The sequence below is a fragment of the Babylonia areolata genome, chromosome 9 (genome assembly GCF_041734735.1).
Source record: "Babylonia areolata isolate BAREFJ2019XMU chromosome 9, ASM4173473v1, whole genome shotgun sequence".
NCBI lineage: Eukaryota > Metazoa > Mollusca > Gastropoda > Neogastropoda > Buccinidae > Babylonia > Babylonia areolata.
In genome coordinates this window covers 2,086,305-2,094,922 of record NC_134884.1, presented here as the reverse complement: position 1 = coordinate 2,094,922, position 8,618 = coordinate 2,086,305, and the positions used below count along the sequence as shown (strand labels likewise).

General features: G+C 48.6%; 1 protein-coding gene across 1 annotated transcript in view; it reads right to left on the bottom strand.

Moving 5' to 3' along the window:
• LOC143285925 (uncharacterized) overlaps positions 1–8,319 on the bottom strand; it is a 78,328-nt gene extending 70,009 nt beyond the window's left edge. Inside the window, exon 1 of the mRNA XM_076593376.1 lies at positions 7,781–8,319. The gene's annotated coding sequence lies outside the window, so the exon portion shown is untranslated. The remainder of the gene's footprint in view (positions 1–7,780) is intronic.
• Between the last annotated feature and the right edge of the window lie 299 nt (positions 8,320–8,618).

Sequence of the window (8,618 nt, the reverse complement as noted above, 5' to 3'; positions counted from 1 at the left end):
GATCAGATCTGTGCCAATGTATGTATTGGGGGGGTCCAGTGCTACTGCCCCCCCTCACCCCCACCCACCCCCTCACCACCTCCACAATCACCCACAATCACCCACGACACCCACCCACACACCCCCACACCACCCCCTCCAAATAATAATAATAATAATAATAATAATAATAATAATAAAATAAAAATAAACAACAGAAAAAAATGCACACAAAGGAAAAGCTTGGAGAATGAAAAAGAGGGGGGGGGGGACAAGTGATGTATGGATGGGAAAAGTGGGTGGGTGAGGGTGGGGATTGGTAAGGGAGGGGGGCGCTGGGGGGGGGGAGGCAGTGGCTGAGTATGTGGGGGAGGTGTGGGGGGGGGACTGGCTGAAGCTAGCAGATCGTGTTCGAGCTGCAGTGGGAATCCCCAGCAGCAAGCAAGTAGCAAGCAAGCAGGCAGGCAGTTGGAGTCCATTGAGCCCCCCGGACAGCACGGACCATGAAATATGAATGGAAGGGGAGGGGGGGAGGAGGGGTCTCCTTCCATCCCTTCCCCTCCCCCCTCACCCACCACCCACCCTCACTGACAGGCACGGTGCGTGCTTCACGTGCAATGGACAGGACAGGACGAGAAGGGGTGGGGGGGTGGGGGTGGAGAGTGGTGTCACACACACACACACACACACACACACACACACACACACATATACACCACACACACACATACGCACACACTGTCCTTTAGCGATGCATCATGTTCTAACACGAACCAGTGTATCGATAGGTATTGACTGAACCAATTCACACACACACACCACACACACTCACACACCACCCACACACACACACACACACACACACACACACACACACACACACACACTGTCCTTTAGCGATGCATCGTGTTCTAACACGAACCAGTGTATCGATAGGTATTGACTGAACCAATTCACACACACACACACCACACACACACACACACACACACACACACACACACACACACACACACACACACACACACACACACACTGTCCTTTAGCGATGCATCATGTTCTAACACGAACCAGTGTATCGATAGGTATTGACTGAACCAATTCACACACACACACCACACACACTCACACTCACACTCACACACACACACACACACACACACACACACACACACACACACTGTCCTTTAGCGATGCATCATGTTCTAACACGAACCAGTGTATCGATAGGTATTGACTGAACCAATTCACACACACACACCACACACACTCACACACACACACACACACACACACACACACACACACACACACACACACACACACACACACACACACTGTCCTTTAGCGATGCATCATGTTCTAACACGAACCAGTGTATCGATAGGTATTGACTGAACCAATTCACTGCCTGGCTACTTCATTGTGTTTAGCTGGTTGGTTGATTGACTGGCTGGTTCATTGATTGGACGTTTGACGTCATGACAGTGTTGTACTGCCACGTGTCAGGGCACCAGGTACACGAGGAACTGGTTATTTCCGGGGTTGTTTCCCGACACCATTTCATTGACCTGCTTCCATGCTGATGGAAAATCAAATCTAATCAAATCAATTTGCTTATTGTCCTGGTGACGGCACAAGCGCCATTTCAGGGATGAAAACCTGTGTGTGTGTGTGTGTGTGTGTGTGTGTGTGTGTGTGTGTGTGTGTGTGTGTGTGTGTGTGCATGCGTGTAAGTGTGCACATGTATGTGTCTATGCATGTGAAAGTGTGAATGCATCTGCAGACATATGCATACACACGTGCTTGTGTATGTGTGTTTGCGTGCATGTGCATGTGCATCTGCAGTTGTGTATGGGTGTGTGTGTGTGTGTGTGTGTCTGTCTGTCTGTCTGCGTGTCTATGTGTGCGCACGCCTGCATGCGAAAGAGCAGAGGGGAAGAGCAATATCGCAACAACAAAAAATCATGGAAGCAAACGCTTGTTCAGTCACAGAAAATAATGGTTTGGCACCGACCCGATCAGAACAGCTTTGTGGCCAGGAGAAGGAAGACACCCTGTGGCTCAGAAACAAGAGAGTGGGGACTGTATGGAAAAGGGGGTGGGAGACAGAGAGACAGAGGTGGGACAGGGGGGGAAGTTAGTGGGGTGAGAGAGGTTTGAATTTCTCTTCATCAAAGCCAGGGGAAGGCAATGCAGGCAAAGTGAGTGATGTGGGAATCCCCAGCAGCAAGCAAGCAGCAAGCAGCAGGCAGGCAGTTGGAGTCCATTGAGCCCCCCCCAGGACAGCACGGACCATGAAATATGAATGGAAGGGGGAGGGGAGGGGTCTCCCTCCAACCCTGCCCCCTCACCCACCACCCACCCTCACTGACAGGCACGTCGAGTGCTTCACGTGCAACGGACAGCACAGGACGAGAAGGGGGGGTGGAGAGTGGTGTCACACACACACGCGCGCACACATACACGCACGCACGCACGCACACACACGAACACATGAACACACACACACACATGAACACACACACACACACACACACACACACGAACACATGAACACACACACACACACACACACACAGTATGGGAAGTAACAGGTGAACGATAACAAAAGCCTGGCCAGACAGACAGACAGACAGACAGACTGCAAGTTAGAGTTTTCTTTTTCTGGACGAAAATATGACATTCAACACTTTTAAGATAAATCATATGCATCAGTAAAACAAAATTTAAAAAAATAAAACAATAAAAAAATAAAAGAAAGTACGATTGAAATAAATAGCAGCAAAATACAGATCATTGTGTTCAATGTGAATGCTTGACACAGTTTCTGTCTGTGTGTCTTCTTCTCTGTTCCAGTCTGTTGAACATTCTGTCCACCTTGCCACAGTCACGGACCCATTGTAGTAGTCAGACGCGCTGTCCCACTTTACCTTATCAATTTTAAATCACCACTTCTGCAGGTAACAAAGGGTAGAAAATCCATCACGGCACTGAAGAATCAACTGATCGATACAACACACAAAGCTGAATGCCCCTCCCCCCCTCCCCCCACCCTCCATCCCCTCGACCCCCCAACACCACCCCACAGTGGTGTAGACCCTCAGTCTTCGTAACAACAGCACCGCCACCACCACCATCATCATCACTAGCAACCCCACTGACCCCACCACCACCACCCTAATCAACACCACCACCACCACCACCACCACCACTTCTGCCGTATCCTCATACCAGTGTAAACACCAAGCGTAGGTTCGGTGGAGGGAGCACATGGTATCATTGCCAATTTGCTATGTTACGAACATACCTCAAAGATCGATAGCTAATTCTGTGGAGTCCGATCGACAAACAGATCTTGGGATTGGGTCGCCTTTTCCCTCTGGGTGCCATTCGTTGAGGTCACATTCGATCTGTGTCCCTGGCGGCAGGGCTGCTGCTGCCATCGTTCGGGAGGTTTTGGCAGCTGAAGTTCATCAGAACGAAATGTGCTTAAATGTTTAATTCATTCAACTCTAAGGCAGTTTACAGTATCGGTAGGCTTGTATTGCTTGAGGAGACTACTACACATCTCCTACAAGGAGCACAAGACCAATGACTGTGTGCGGAACCTGGTCAGCAACCTTGTTGGGCCCCAAGAACCACTGCTGGCGACTGTCAAACGACGGAAAATGGCATGGTTTGGTCACGTCATACGACATAACACCCTCTCCTCTCCAAAACCATCCTGCAAGGGACTGTAGAGGGAGGGCGCAGACGGGGGCGGCAGAGAAAGAGCTGGTCCGACAACGTCAAGGAATGGACCAAAATGACGATGCCAGATCTCCTCACGACAGCTGCCAACAGAACGACGTGGCGAGCTATGACATCTTCCTCATGTCCTCCCAACGACCCCAGCGGTCAAGGGAATGAGTGTGTGAGTGAGGCTTGTATATTATACTGATGGGGAAAAACCGAGAAAAATGTTCTGTTTTTCCTCCAGATTAACTGTGGACACATCCGGAAATACTCCCATCCACCCCCAACCCCACCCCCACCCACCCACCCCTCTCTCTCTCTCTCTGCCCCTTCAAGTTGTCTCTCTTCACATTTTCAGACATAAAAAAAAGAGAATCTGGTTGTGCGTGATTTGAACCACTGGGCAGGGACGTTGTCGCTTCTGAGGTGAGAGCTCGCTGTCCGCTTGGCCATGTGGCTGTTGAATATTTCAGTGCTGGAGGCGTCACGGTTCTTGGGCACACGCGCTGTCAGAAAGACTCATCGCTGCTTCTCCTCAAGTTGCTGCTGACCTGAATGATCGCTGTTTCTCCTCAAGTTGCTGCTGACCTGAATGATCGCTGCTTCTCCTCAAGTTGCTGCTAACCTGAATGATCGCTGCTTCTCCTCAAGCTGCTGCTGACCTGAATGATCGCTGTTTCTCCTCAAGTTGCTGCTGACCTGAATGATCGCTGTTTCTCCTCAAGTTGCTGCTGACCTGAATGATCGCTGCTTCTCCTCAAGTTGCTGCTAACCTGAATGATCGCTGCTTCTCCTCAAGCTGCTGCTGACCTGAATGATCGCTGCTTCTCCTCAAGTTGCTGCTAACCTGAATGATCGCTGCTTCTCCTCAAGCTGCTGCTGACCTGAATGATCGCTGCTTCTCCTCAAGCTGCTGCTGACCTGAATGATCGCTGTTTCTCCTCAAGCTGCTGCTGACCTGAATGATCGCTGTTTCTCCTCAAGCTGCTGCTGACCTGAATGATCGCTGCTTCTCCTCAAGCTGCTGCTGACCTGAATGATCGCTGCTTCTCCTCAAGCTGCTGCTGACCTGAATGATCGCTGCTTCTCCTCAAGCTGCTGCTGACCTGAATGATCGCTGCTTCTCCTCAAGCTGCTGCTGACCTGAATGATCGCTGTTTCTCCTCAAGCTGCTGCTGACCTGAATGATCGCTGCTTCTCCTCAAGCTGCTGCTGACCTGAATGATCGCTGCTTCTCCTCAAGCTGCTGCTGACCTGAATGATCGCTGTTTCTCCTCAAGCTGCTGCTGACCTGAATGATCGCTGCTTCTCCTCAAGCTGCTGCTGACCTGAATGATCGCTGCTTCTCCTCAAGCTGCTGCTGACCTGAATGATCGCTGTTTCTCCTCAAGCTGCTGCTGACCTGAATGATCGCTGCTTCTCCTCAAGCTGCTGCTGACCTGAATGATCGCTGCTTCTCCTCAAGCTGCTGCTGACCTGAATGATCGCTGTTTCTCCTCAAGCTGCTGCTGACCTGAATGATCGCTGTTTCTCCTCAAGCTGCTGCTGACCTGAATGATCGCTGCTTCTCCTCAAGCTGCTGCTGACCTGAATGATCGCTGCTTCTCCTCAAGCTGCTGCTGACCTGAATGATCGCTGCTTCTCCTCAAGCTGCTGCTGACCTGAATGATCGCTGCTTCTCCTCAAGCTGCTGCTGACCTGAATGATCGCTGCTTCTCCTCAAGCTGCTGCTGACCTGAATGATCGCTGCTTCTCCTCAAGCTGCTGCTGACCTGAATGATCGCTGCTTCTCCTCAAGCTGCTGCTGACCTGAATGATCGCTGCTTCTCCTCAAGCTGCTGCTGACCTGAATGATCGCTGTTTCTCCTCAAGCTGCTGCTGACCTGAATGATCGCTGCTTCTCCTCAAGCTGCTGCTGACCTGAATGATCGCTGCTTCTCCTCAAGCTGCTGCTGACCTGAATGCATTGCCAGTCGTGAAGCACCTGCTGTGTTTTCGTTTCTTTTTCTTTTCTTTTCTTTTCCTCGTTTTTTGTGTTATTATCTTTTTGCTTATTTTGTCCGACCGAGGATAGGCGCTATATAAGTATCCATATCAATCCCAAAAAAAGCGTGCACGGCAAAATGGAAACAGTGTGGAGGGGAACACAACATGAGCCGACCGACGGCTGCCATTGGGCGCTCATCATTCGTTTCCTGTGTCATTCAATCAGATTTCAGACACGCACACCTATACACTCAGACAAACATGCAACATTTAACATTTTACGTGTACGACCGTTTTGTTTATTTACCCCGCCATGTAGGCAGCCATACTCCGTTTTCGGGGTTGTGCATGCTGGGTATGTTCTTGTTTCCACAACCCACCGAACGCTGACATGGATTACAGGATCTTCAACGTGCGTATTTAATCTCCTGCGTGCGTATACACACGAAGGGGGTTCAGGCACTGGCAGGTCTGCACATATGTTGACCTGAGAGATCGGAAAAATCTCCACCCTTTACCCGCCAGGCGCCACCGAGATTCGAACCCGGGACCCTCAGATTGAAAAGTCCAACGCTTTAACCACTCGGCTATTGCGCCCGTCAAGCCGGGTCACTCAACCCCAGGATACCCTGGCGTGGATTGCCAACTGTGGAGAGTAGGGCGGTTCCCAATAAGATATCCTGACCAACCCAGCCAGACTATAGTACACGGAGAGAGAGAGAGAAAGGGGAATTAAGGAGAAGAAGAAGAAGAAGAAAAATGAATAATGTTTAAAGGTCAGTCTACAGTGTGTGGCATTGACGCTCTTGGAAAACAGTGTGGCTGATCAACTGAATCGTCACTGTGAATACCACTGGGGAGAGCGATATGTTATTTTGGATTACCCTACCTTTTCCCATATCTCTGTCTCTGTCTTTCTCTCTCTCTCTCTGTCTCTCTATAATGTGTATAATGTGTCTATCTGTCCATATCCCTATTACCCGTCGCCTTATTTGAGGTCTTTTACGTCTCTTACATCTGTGTTTAAAATTTTATCATTACTTTTCTGTGTTAATTTCACTTGAACCATTCATGTGTAGCATTCATGCTAGGGTTTTGTTGTTGTTTTTCCCTTGGTGTGTGTGTGTGTGTGTTAGTGTGTGTCTGTGCGTGTGTGCGTGTGTGTGTTACTCGCATCCGTTCCGTACAGATGTGAGCGATGTTGTGTCTCTCAGTTTGACGCTGTGTTATACTCGTACATTATACATGTATTAAGTATTAAGTATAACTACATTTATATGCGTACATGTTTGTGTGTCTCTTTGAACAACGGCAGATGTGTAAGTCGTCCAAAGTGCTAATATCTTCACCGTTGGAAAATAAAGATTCATTCAAAGATTCATTCATTCATTCTCTCTCTATGTCTCTCTGTCTCTGTCTCTATCTCTGTCTCTCTCTCTCTCTGTATGTGTGTGTGTCACCCTCTCTCTCTCTCTCTACGATGTTAATGATGATGATGGTGATCATTCTTCATTGTAGTAGCAGTAGATGTGGCAGTGTTAACGAAATTATTATTTTTGTGTCGTTATCGTTAATGTTATTGTTATTGTTGTCACAAGGACAGATTGGAAGACTGGGCGATGCCTAAAATCTTTATCCTTGAGTAATAAAGTTTTTGAATCTTGAATCGCTGTGTGTGTGTGTGTGTGTGTGTGTGTGTGTGTGTGTGTGTGTGTGTGTGTGTGTGTGTGTGTGTGTGTGTGTGTGTGTGTGTGTGTGTGTGTGTGTGTGTGTGTGTGTGTGTGAGTCGATCACCTGTTTCTGGCATTGTATACTGTGTCCATGTGAAAGGCACTTTACTGTGATGTTCCCCACTCCATCCAGGTGTGCATGGTACCTGACTTTGGTTGGGGAAGGGTTAAAACAGCGGACGGACATAACTGGGCCCTGCCCGAGAGAGAGAGACAGAGAGAGAAACACAGACACACACACACACACACACACACACACACACACACACACACACACACACAGAGAGAGAGAGAGAGAGAGAGAGAGAGAGAGAGAGAGGAGAGAAGATTAATCAGCTGTAACTTACCTGCAGCAACAGCAAAGATGTTAACGGAATCACTCTCTCAGTCTCACGTAGACGAGCGGAAAAACTCCTAGGACACTACGAGGTTCATGTCCGTTGTTGCTATTTTCTTTTCTTTTTCTTTCTTTTTTTTTTTTTTTCAAAATTCACAACTTCTAAATTGATTCAACTTGATTTTCGTTCTATACATGTCAGCTCTTTGTTCTGTTGATTTTTTTTTTTTATCAGCGCAAACTCACACCACTTCTAGAAAGAAAAAAATAAATAAATAAATACCACAAAACTAAAACAACACCAACAATGAAACGAACGAATAATAGAGAAGAAAAAAAAAAGCTTTGCCACTTTCAAACAAAAATAAAAACACAGCTTGCCTGGGAAAACAGAAAGAGCTCTGTCACGTTCTAACACAAATAAAACACAGCTTAACCTGCAGAGAAAAAAAGAAGAAAAAAGAAAATGAAAGTTCTGCCTCTCGCAATCCAAACTGCAAAGTGGACGGATCCCTAGCACAGATTGCCAGTTAGGTCCAAGGGAGGAAAACCGCCTTCAGCCAACAACCCCACCACATCACTGGCATCGCTCCACGGAGGAAGGCGGCGGCGGTAGAGGGGAGGGTGGGGGGGTGGGTGGGGGGTGGGTGGAGAGACAGAGAGAGAGGGAAAGAGACGAAGCGACAGGGGTGGATAACTGCGGAGAGGTTGAACAACTGGGCTGGGCGTCAATAATATCGAGAGAGACCCCCACTGCAACTCACAGGACTCCTAGGAAAACCTGTACCCACACCCCACTCACACACTTCACCATCACACAGCCCAGCACCACCACCATTCACCGTCGA